Source organism: Oratosquilla oratoria, chromosome 12 (genome assembly GCF_046742065.1).
Source record: "Oratosquilla oratoria isolate Oo_2021 chromosome 12, ASM4674206v1, whole genome shotgun sequence".
NCBI lineage: Eukaryota > Metazoa > Arthropoda > Malacostraca > Stomatopoda > Squillidae > Oratosquilla > Oratosquilla oratoria.
In genome coordinates, this window is record NC_134788.1 from 21,403,264 (window position 1) to 21,415,188 (window position 11,925).

The 11,925-nt window shown below is 37.3% G+C and overlaps 1 long non-coding RNA gene across 1 annotated transcript in view; it reads right to left on the reverse strand.

Moving 5' to 3' along the window:
- Nucleotides 1-8,668: 8,668 nt before the first annotated feature.
- Nucleotides 8,669-11,925, reverse strand: part of LOC143030593 (uncharacterized) — a 14,404-nt gene continuing 11,147 nt past the window's right edge. Inside the window, exons 2-3 of the long non-coding RNA XR_012966917.1 lie at nucleotides 10,206-10,463; nucleotides 8,669-8,819 (exon numbers count right to left, since the gene is read on the reverse strand). This is a non-coding gene — a long non-coding RNA (uncharacterized LOC143030593). The remainder of the gene's footprint in view (nucleotides 8,820-10,205; nucleotides 10,464-11,925) is intronic.

The window sequence follows — 11,925 nt, forward strand, 5'->3', positions numbered from 1 at the left end:
GTCTGAGAAGTATGATGGAGGTTACTAGGCTGGATAGAGTGAGAAATGAGGAGGTGAGGAGGAGAACAGGGGTGGAAAGGGAGTTGGGAGATAGGGTTGATGAAAGAGTATTAGGATGGTTTAGACACATGGAAAGAATGAGTGAAGAAAGACTAGTAAAAGAGGTGTGGAAGGCAGATGTGGAGGGAGTGAACATGAGGGGACGTCCTAGGGTGAGATGGATGGATGGGGTGAAGGGGGCTTTGGGGAAGAGGGGAATGTCTGTTGAGGAAGGACGAGAGAGGACAGAAGACAGGGGGAATGGAGAATGGTTGTGTATGGAAGATGTTGTGATGCATGAGGTGGAATGGATGGGGGGATGGGGGTGAGGTAGTGTGTGTGAGCAAAATTTTTATGCAGCCCAAAGGATTTCTCCCCGTCTTCTCCTTTATATGGGGGGACGAAGAGGGGGGGTCGCCGATTTATGAAGCGGCCTTGTTGTGGATGTGCTGTGTCTTGCGACACTGCTTCTGACCCAGGGCAGTGGACAAGGTGCAGGGATGACCCGTCATTTAGGAGGTGCTAAGATGGGAGGGAGGGTGGAGGGGTGTGTAGTGTTTTCAGGGATGGAATGGGTGGGAATGATTTTATGCCTTTTCCTTTTTGGCTACCTCCCTAGTAAGGGGGAAAAAGCCTTGGTATATGTATGTGTGTATGTATGACAAGGTGGAGTCGAATACACAGAGGAAACAGAAATGGCAGAAATTATGAATAAGCATTTCAAATCGGTGTTTACAAGGGAGAACATACGACCTAGAGATATTGATTGGGAGAAGAGAGTTCCCCCTTTGTCAGAAAATCGCATGGACCAGATGAAATGGCAAATTGGATTTTGAAAGAATGCAGGAATGAACTAACAGACAAAATACATAACCTGATAAACAGTTCATTGAAAGAGGGAAAAGTTCCAGAAGATTGGAAAAGAGCAAATATAGTACCTATATATAAAGAGGGAAACAAAGAAGACCCTACTAACTATAGACTGGTCTCTCTTACAAGTATGATAGCTAAAATCTGTGAAAGAATGATCAAAACTAGATGGGTAAGGCATTTGGAAAAAACAACATACTAAATCCAAGACAATTTGGATTTAGACAAGGACGATCATGTGTCACAATCTTAATGTGTTTCTACTCAAGGCTAATAGATGAAATAAAAGAAAGAGATGGATGGGTTGATTGTGCATTTCTAGACCTGAAAAAGCTTTTGATAAGGTGCCACATAAGAAGTTCCTTAAGAAATTAGAAACTAAAGGAGGAATACAGGACAAACTACTGAAGTGGATGGAAGACTTCTTGCATGAAGGAAAAATGAGAGTGGTGATAAGAGACAAACACTCTAATTGGGATGATGTGATAAGTGGTGCTCCACAAGGAACAGTTTTAGCCCCAATATTGTCTGTCATATATATTGATGATATGAATGAAGGAATTGAAAGTTATATGAGCTTCTTTGCAGATGATGCAAAATTGTTGAAAAAAGTGAACACTGAAGAAGATTGTGAGTCGCTACAGAGTGATCTCAATAAAGTATGGGAATGGAGTAGGAAGTGGGAGATGTAATTCAATATCAAGAAGTGTAGTAAAATGGAATTTGGAAGAAGCAAAAAAGAATAGTGGGATCATATAAAATGGGAGAATAAGAAATATAAAAAGTAGAAAATGAGAAGGACCTGGGAATCATTATCATGAATAATGTGTCCCCTGAGAATATAAACAAAAATTTTGGAGAAACTTGTAATTTAATAAGAACAATCAAAGTGGCATTTACATACCTGGACGAAGAAATGGTGAAGAAAATACTAGTTACCTTGATAAGACCAAGATTGGAATATGTTGCGACTATGTGGTCACCAAGTACAAAAAAATGTATAAAAAAAATTGAAAGAATACAAAGAGCAATTACAAAAATAGCACCAACACTCTTAGAACTATCATATGAAGAGAGACTAACAAAACTTGAACTACTGACATTAGAACAAAGAAGAGAGAGAGGAGACTTGATAACTATTTACAGAATCATGAAAGGCATAGAAACTATTGATAGAAAGGATCAAATAAAATGGGACAGTAGATATACAAGAGGACATGGAAAGAAAATCAAGACAGTTATAGATGAGATCTGAAAAAGACCAGCTTTCCTCACAGAGTAATAGACATTTGGAACAACTTAGATGAGAAAGTGGTGTGTGCAAAAACAATACATGAATTTAAAAACAGTTTAGATAAAATGAGTTATGAAGACGAGACACCATGAGCATAGCTCCCCTTCCCGTAAAATACAACTAGGTAAACACACACAAAGGCAAGTGCATTGTGGTCCATGGTATACAGGAAAAGTATGATATGTATTTATACCAAAAAGAAAGGGAGAAGGAACTAGTCCAAGAAATACAGGATGAAGATCAATATCTCGTTAAAGAAATCAATGAGGTTCACAGGATAGGCAAATACTCAAAAGAAAAACATCACAGACCTCTAAAAATAAAACTAAGAACACAAATGATGATAGAGGAAGTATTATCAAATGCGGTCAAACTAACAAATAGCGAAAAATTCAAAAATATAAGAATACAAAAGGAAATGAATGATGAGGAAATAGAGAAAGACAAAGTGATCAGAATTGAAGCAAGTGATAAGAATGAAAAGAGAACAGAGACAGAAAAAAATGATTTTTTTGGAGAGTGCTGGATTTGAGACTGAAAAAATGGTGTATCAAAAACCAAAAAAGAAAAGAAAATATGAGATTAAAAGTGGCATACACAAACACCGATGGTATGATCTCTGGAATCAACAAACTAAATGACTATCTAGAAATAGAAAAACCTGACATCATGGGCATAGTAGAGACAAAATTTAAAGGACCACTATTAACGAGCACAGTGGGACATGGTCCATGTAACCACTGGGCAAAAAACAGAACTGTACAGCAAGAAGGAGGTGTCATGATATTGACCAAAAAATGTTTAAATGTGATAGAGATAACTGAGGGTCAGGGAAATACAGAAGTAATTATGATTAAAATTGCTGACAAAAAGATGAAAGGCAGAAAATTTGTAGTAGTGTAAGTACCACCAACAACCCATGCATGGCCAGATAGTGAACATTCCAAATTATTGGAAGAAAAAATAAAGGTGCCAAACAAGTTACTGAAATAGGGTGGAAACATAGTAATCATGGGCAGTTTTAATGCAAAAGACATAATTTGGGAAGAAATGACAGTTAAAGGGGGAGATGAACTCTGGAACAACATGCTACTAGATATGGCCATTGAGTACACCCTAACACAATGGGTTAAGGAGAATACTATAGAAACAATGAGGAGCCATCGAAACTAGACCTAATATTAACCTCTGAACCATATATTGTGAACAGAAAGGAGTATAAAACACCAACTGGATAAAGCGACCATATACTAATAGAGTTTCAATTAAAAGAACAGCACAACATAGATAGAAATGATAAACATAGAGAAGGAAGATTTATGTACAACAAAACGGACTTTGTAAAACTAAAGAAATTTTTCCAAAATGCAAATTGGGATAGGTTTTCTAAAGAGGAAACAAATATGGAAGACAAATGGAATATATTTAAAGAAAATTATAAAGAGGGAGTTAACAAATATGTACCAAAAGAGAAACAAAAAGAAATTTATATAAAATATTGGTTCTACAAAAGATGTAGTGAGGCTAAATCCAGGAGAGATAAAACTTGGAGAAAATGAAAAAAAGATAGGAAAACATCTAAATGTCAAACATATAAAAGACTTAGAAACGAATATGTAAACATACACAGGAAAGAAAAAGAGAGAATATGAAAGGGATATCATAGACAAATGTAAGGATCAACCAAAACTCTTTTATATATATATATAAACGACAAACTAAAGGATCTAAAGGAGTACATAGACAACACAGAGATGGCAGAAGTTATGATCAGACATTTCAGGTCTGTTTTTTCAATCGAGAGCTCATAACCCCGGGAGGATGAACAACTAGAAAGTTCACCCATGATGAAGGAAATAAAAATAACACAGAGGGAAATAAGAGACCAAATAAAAAACCTAGATGTCAGAAAGTTGCATGGACCAGATGAAATTGGTAATTGGATATTGAAAGAGTGTATAAATGAACTGACAGATAAACTACACAAGGAAATAGATTTCTCATTGAAAGAGGGAAAGGTACGGCAAGATTGGAAAGATGCAAACATAGTACCAATACACAAAGGAGGAAACAGGGAAGATCCTACAAACTTTAGACCAGTGTCCCTCACAAGCACAGTAGCAAAAGTATGTAAAAAGATTATCAGGAGCAGATGACCAAACACTTGGAAGAAAAGAAAATAATAAACCCCAAACAATCTGCTTTTACTTGAGGCTAATTGAGATAATACAAGAAAGAGATGGATGGGCAGACTGCACCTTCCTAGATTTGCAGAAAGCTTTTGACAAGGTGCCACACAAAAACTAATAAGTAAAATTAAAAGATAGGAGGAATTCAAGGTAAACTGTTGGAATGGGTGAAGGACTTCTTAACTGGGAGAAAAATGAGAGTGATACTAAGAGACAAAAGTTCGAAATGGGAAGATGTAAAAAATGGCATCCCACAAGGCTCTGTTTTGGCTCCTTTAATGTTTGCCATATACATAAATGATATGGACAAAGGAGTATATACATATATATATATATATATACATATATATATATATATATATATATATGCATATATATATGTATATATATATATATATATATATATATATATATGTGTGTGTGTGTGTGTGTATATATGTATATATATATATATAAATATTATATAGATAATATATATATATATATTTACATATATTATATATATATACATATATATATATATATATATATATATATATATATATATATATATATATATATATATATATATATATACATATATGTATACACATACATATATATACACCAAGGGCTTTTTCCCCCTTATATAGGAGGTAACTACAAGGCTCTGTTTTGGCTCCTTTAATGTTTGCCATATACATAAATATAGACAAAGGAGTATATATATATATATATATTTATATATATATATATATATATACATATATACTTATATATATATATATATATATTCTTATGTATATATATATATGCATATATATATATATATATATATATATGTGTGTGTGTATATATATATGTATATATATATATATATATATATATATATATATATATATATATATATATATTTACATATATTTATATATATATATATATATATATATATATATATATATATATATATATATTCATATATATGTATATATACATATATGTATACACATACATATATATACACCAAGGGCTTTTTCCCCCTTATATAGGAGGTAACTAGGTCAAAAGACTCACACCCACTACCACCCATTTCACTTCCATCCACCACCCTTTCCTCCCTCTCATCTTAGCTCATTATGGAAGATGGGCCATCCATGCATCCTCCCACTGCTCTTGATCAGAGGCAATGCAGCAAGACACAGTACATCCATGGCAAAGCCGCTTCACTTAATTGGTGACAACCCCTCTCCATCCCCTTCATGTGGAAAAAAGTCCTTAAATTGGACTTCTACTGTCATACAATGCAAAAGGAGACTTGATCAATTTCGGGCCAGTCAGGAGACTAAATTTGATTTTAAGGAAAGTCTTATACTAGTGGACACACATGGTCAAGGTCAGTTGGGAGAGGACACAGAAGACACAAATCAGAGGCCTGACCTACTCAAGCTGAAAGTGATCTGGACGTATAGGTCACATGACCTACATCCATTATCTACGTAAGACTGCAATGGAAATAAGCGTTCATGCTTTTTGTGTTATCCTCGGCAATTTACATTTATTATTTCGAACTATGTGTTCTTGTCATTATTTGCACTTCATGTACATTGATTTATTGCCAAATAAAGTCTATCTATCTATCTATCTATCTAAGGGAAGGTATAACTGCTCATATTATAATAATGCAATGACTTCTAATTGATATGACATGGACATGTTGAGTGAATATCAAGAAAATTCTTACTCACAATAATATCATAATCAGTGCACACTAAATTGTGAGTGAACTTTATGAATTTTCTATTTTCCTACCAAGGACGACTGAATGGAGACCCATCCCCTAATAAGGATATAAGAACAACGTAAGCAAATAAGATACATTGATAAACATAAAGATGCTTGCCAGTCTTAACATTTTTTTCAATCGCTACCAATGTTAATATTAATTTGCGGTAGTTATATATGGAGCTCACAATACTCACAATGATAAGAGCTAGCCAATGATAAAGTTAAAGTTTGCAGCTGTGAGACTAGTGTATATATTTATACATACATATACCAAGGCTTTTTCCCCCTTACAAGGGGGGTAGCCAAAAAGGAAAAGGCATAAAATCATTCCCACCCATTCCATCCCTGAATACACTCCACACCCCTCCACCCTCCCTCTTATCTTAGCACCTCCTGAATGACGGGTCATCCCTGCACCTTGTCCACTGCCCTGGGTCAGAAGCAGTGTCGCAACACACAGCACATCCACAGCAAGGCCGCTTCATTAAATCGGCGACCCCCCCATCTCTGTCCCCCCATTGCATAAAATGAGAGGACGGAGAGAAATCCCTTCGGGTTGCGTCAAATTTTGCTCACACATACTACCACACCCCCCATCCCCCCGCCCATTCCACCTCATGCAATCACAACATCATCCATGTACAACCATTCTCCATTCACCCCTGTCTTCTGTCCTCTCCCGTCCTTCCTCAACAGACATTCCCCTCTTAACCCAAAGCCCCCTTCACCCCATATATTTATGATATACCAAAATAATTGCCAGTCTCTATTTTCTAAAAATCGCTACCAACATTACTTTTACTTTGCGATACTTGTATATAGGGTTGAAAATACTTAAAGATAAAAGATAAAAGTAAGAACTGCAGCAATGAGACCTGACCCTTGGCCTTAGTAAATATAGAGATGTTGTTGTACACTCAAATTTTCTTAAATAGCTATTGACATTACTGTTACTTGCAGTACTTATATCCGAGATTAAAAACACGCAGAATGATATGAGCTAACCAAAAATATAGGTAATTGCGGTTGCCAAGCTGGCAAACGTCTTGATAAATACCCACATATCTACCCCTGTTCAGAATCCCAATTACACTACCAAACGGTAAGTGAAGTGTACCACATAACAAAAGTAAACACAGAACGCATTCACTAAGCTACTTTACCACTATATGATCTCACTTACGAATTCAACAAAGGCACACTTGCTTGGCCTGTACAAAAGACAGCCACGAAAACAAGCTCATCAAATATATGAAAGAGTGCAACTCAAGGCTTTGACAGTGATGCCGTTTGTCAGCTCCAATTCCCGTCTTTTCTCATCATTTACAGTGAAAGAAAACGTACTAGAGTCAAATCACAGGGGTGACTGCTGTATATGAGAAAGCTCTCGATTTGCCCAGTAATGTAATGATGCGACATATGGACTTGTATTTGGCCAACCTAGGTTATATTGCACTCTGGATAAGTGCAGGTGAGGGATGATGGTAGTTTTGTGACATGTCACGGAGGTAAATGCAACGAGGAAGTCTAGCAATAAATACTGAGCTGGCCATTTCCGTAGTCCAGTGCAGGTATTCACCTCGTACCACCATTCATAGTAATATTCGTACGTAATTAAACCGATTTTGATTTAGGGAATACGATAACAAGACATATCGAATTGTAATTTTATTTTTTCTACCATATACTTCTGAATTTAAGAAGAAAATGGACATTACGGACATAATTCCGCTGATGACGCCATGTCCGCTGGATGACGTATCTATCCGTTTCGATGACAAGTTTCCGCATGACGGCACCACTGGACTTCGCTGTCTATGACGTCATATGTAAATAAACAATGCCAGGAACTTGACAAATAATGGAGTGAAACAAAAGTAGATAGTAACAATGATGAATTGATGGAAGGGAAATTCTTATTTGGGAAAGCAAAATTAGATGTTAATTTGAGACACTACACAAAATATGGAAAGCAAGAGAAAGTTGAAGGAGGCGGGTGGAATATAAACGACGGAAACAAAACAAAAACAATTAGATTATTCTCGCGTTCGGAGTATAAACGAGGGAAACAAAACACAAACGAAACACTTTATAGTAAGAAATGGTTGCATATGGGACCTCCGTGTTCAAGGGGCGTATGCACCAAAAACCAAATTTCGAGAAAAAAGTTATTTAAGTCTAACAACAATTACACAATGAAGAAAAAAAAGTAAAGGTATTTGGTATGAGAAGATAACTTACGAGGAGACAAATTCCATGGTGTGATTTTTTTTCAAGAGTTTTTTCAATAAAAAATAATAATAATAATAAATAGAAAAAAATCAGGGATAATTCTATATGTGTAAGTGTTTACCATCCGATTTTGTTCTTTTTTTTGGCAGTCAACAAGTGTATTAAAACTAGGAATCACTGAAATTTTCGACTTGAAAATCTTATTGGTTCGTGTTTTATAAGTGTTTTTGTGATGTAGATAATTGTCATTATTCTATAGAAAAATTCAACTAACCGTTTGAATGCGTGATTCCAACTTTCACATAAGATTTTTGTACGGTCTTCATTTTCTATGGTAGCTCTGAGAACATTCCACTTCTCTGGGGAAAATAAAGGAGGGATTCTTCTCAGACGAAGTAGCCCGTTTCTGTAGTCAATTCGATGGACTGTACCTATAAATATACAAATAAGAAAACAGTTTAGTTTTGGAATTAACTGAAAGATATTGCTATTAGACTACTTGGAATTTTGGGCATGACAGGCGCACCCAAGGTAAAACGAATACTATAAGGTAAGTCAGCGGGTTGGGGGGGGGGAGGGAGCCAGAAAACCTCTCCACTGCGCAGGTAGATGGTGACGTCAACGGAAATATCGAGACCAGGGTTCCGCGGGTCGAGAGATGTCAGTCACTCACATACCAATGTGTGGAGCGAAGCTCCATCTTGTTAGGGAGAAATGACACAAGAAACGAGTTAAAAAAATATATATATCCAAAGCACTGATCACACATGCATACACTCCGAAGGCGGGAGCCAGACTACCGACGCCAACTCCTTCATTGGCGGGAAAAACAGGCACGAATCGCCCCGCGATCACAAAATGCTTACTAACATACAACAACAAATATACATATTAACAGATAAAAACAACGGGAAAATATACATAAAAATACAAGAAGGTCACCACTACAATCTTCTGATTAAAGGGGTAGCTAAGGCAGACAAATAACATATTAAGATGCCAACAGTTTGTATAGTGCAGAAGTGCAATGCCGTTAGATTGAAAGATGATAAAAATATACATTTCTTTTCACTACCCAAAGATAAAGAACTTAGAAAGAAATGGATTGAATTATGTGGTCATCTGGATATGTATGCAGCCGTCATTTTGAAAGTAACTATTTATCAGCAACATTTCCTGACATTTTCATTCAATTGTAAATAAACAAACTAAAGAATCCGGTTAAAACATAACTGAGGTTGGTGGAGATAAAGGTCTACATATAAAATCCACGCTTAAGGAGATATGGAAACCCACGCAAATCCAAAATGTAATACAATAAAAACCATATGATGCTTTTATGTGTCATTACTACTGGGTTTATATTCAGCTAGTTGGTATCAACAGTATAATATATTCCTCATCTACCTGATCAACATATAAATTGACATGTCATCCCATTTAATAACTCGTCATATTAATGTAATCCACTTAATGTGAAAGCATGGAAAACATTTTCATAACTTTTCTGGCGGTCATATCTCAGATACTGATAATTTGAAGATAAGAAAATGATACTGAGTAAATTCAGTTTTATATGAACATCATAGTGTAATTTTAAAGTTTACCACACATACAGATGGTTTTCTTTAAAGTTTACATTTTCTTTCACCTCTCACTCTCTCCCCCTCTGGATTTCCTATGACGTCACGGTGGAGGTGCGCGGATGGGGAGGGGGTGCTCAACGTACCTTATAGTATTCGTTTTGCCTTGGACGCACCAGCGCCAGCGTCCTGAAAGAGGCCTACTTCCAAAGCATGGAAGCCGCGATTACCCACCATATGCTTCGTTGGGCTGGCCATGTCAAAAGGATGCCAGACGATCGTTTCCCTAAACAAGTTCTCTACGCTCAGATGATCCACGGCAAACGATCTCGTGAAGACCAGAGGAAAAGGTACAAAGATGTTATCAAACGCTGCCTGGGCCACTGTAACATCAACACTGACTCCTAGGAAGAAGCTAGCCGTGATCGCCCCAAATGGAGAACTACAATCGCCAATGGAGTTCAGTGCCTAGAAGCCAGGAGAACGGCGAAACTGGAAGAGAAGAGAAGACGTCGTAAAGAACGCTCAGAACAACGGGCAACCACTAACCAACCCCATACTCATCACCATATCTGCCCTCACTGTCATCGTGTGTGTAGGTCACGTATTGGCCTCATCAGCCACCTGCGCACACACCAAGCATAATCTCACTATGTGATGTTTGTTCGCGTAGAGAATCATACTCAGCACTGAGTGATCCTATGAATGAATGTTGTTGTTGTTGTTGTCGTTCCCTAGACTGTCTGTCCGAGCAGTCCCGTCTCCCCAAGGAATGCCACAGAACTGGGTGTTCCCACAAATCCTTCATAGAGTGTATGTTGTGTTGTTTGCGTGCATGATTGTGTATAATGCAGTCTTCCATTACGTGTTGTATCGTATGGGGTGAAGTGTTACATCCTGGGCAGCTGTTCACAATGTGGTCATCCAGCCTCTTCTGGTAGCTTAAAAGTGCTGGGTGGTGGCCGCACCGCAGTCTGGCCAGGTGGACTTTGTCCTTTCGTGGGAGAGAGGATTCAGAGGGGTGGATATCAGGGGGTCTGGAATGCAGCAGTGTGTTGTCTTTCAGTGTGTTAATGGAGCGGTGAGTGATATGATTATGAATATGTTTCCGGAGGCTGGTATTTGGTGGTTGTGGATGAAGAGAAGAGAGTATCTGTGTGTGATAGAGGTCTTTGGGTGTTGTTTTAATGTTTCTTGGTGTGTGTGCGTGTTCTGCTATGTAGTGTAGCGGGTGTGATGTGTTTGTGGTGGCTGCAGCAAGTGTTTGTGTGCCTCTCAAGTCGAGGTGGTCCTTGACTTTGAGGACTTTTGTTTCATGGTGTAAATGGTCTGTAGGTGCTGTATTTGTGCAGCCTGTAATTGTTTTTAAGGGCTTTGTTTTGTATGATTTAAAGGGTGTTGTGGTGTGTCTCACTGAGATTAGGAGCCCATGCAGGACTCGCATAATTCATCACTGAGCGTATGCATTGTTTGTATATTGTTGTATTAGTTTCTTTGTTTTGTCCAAATGTTGTTCCGGTGATTGATTTAAGTGCGTTAAGTCTAGGAGTGCATTTGTTTTTTATGTTTGTGATGTGTTGTTTGAAAGACATGGATGTATCGTATGTTACACCAAGAATTTTCGGTGTGTTTGTGTGTGGTATTAGAGTGTTGCTGATGTAGAGATGAGGTATGTATTTGTGTTCTTTTGTCCAGTTGGTGAGAAGTGTTGCTGTAGATTTGGTTGGAGCTATTTTGAGTCTGTTTGTGATGAACCATGTGTTGAGTGTATCAAGGTATGACTGGATTATTTCTGCAGCTTTGTCTGTGTTACGATGTGTGCATGTGATTGTTATGTCGTCTGCGTAGGAAGAGATTTGTATTTCTGAGGTGTGTGGAGTGGGTAAGTCATGCATGTATAGATTAAAGAGCGTGGGGGATAGAACAGAACCCTGTGGTACTCCATTCTTAATGT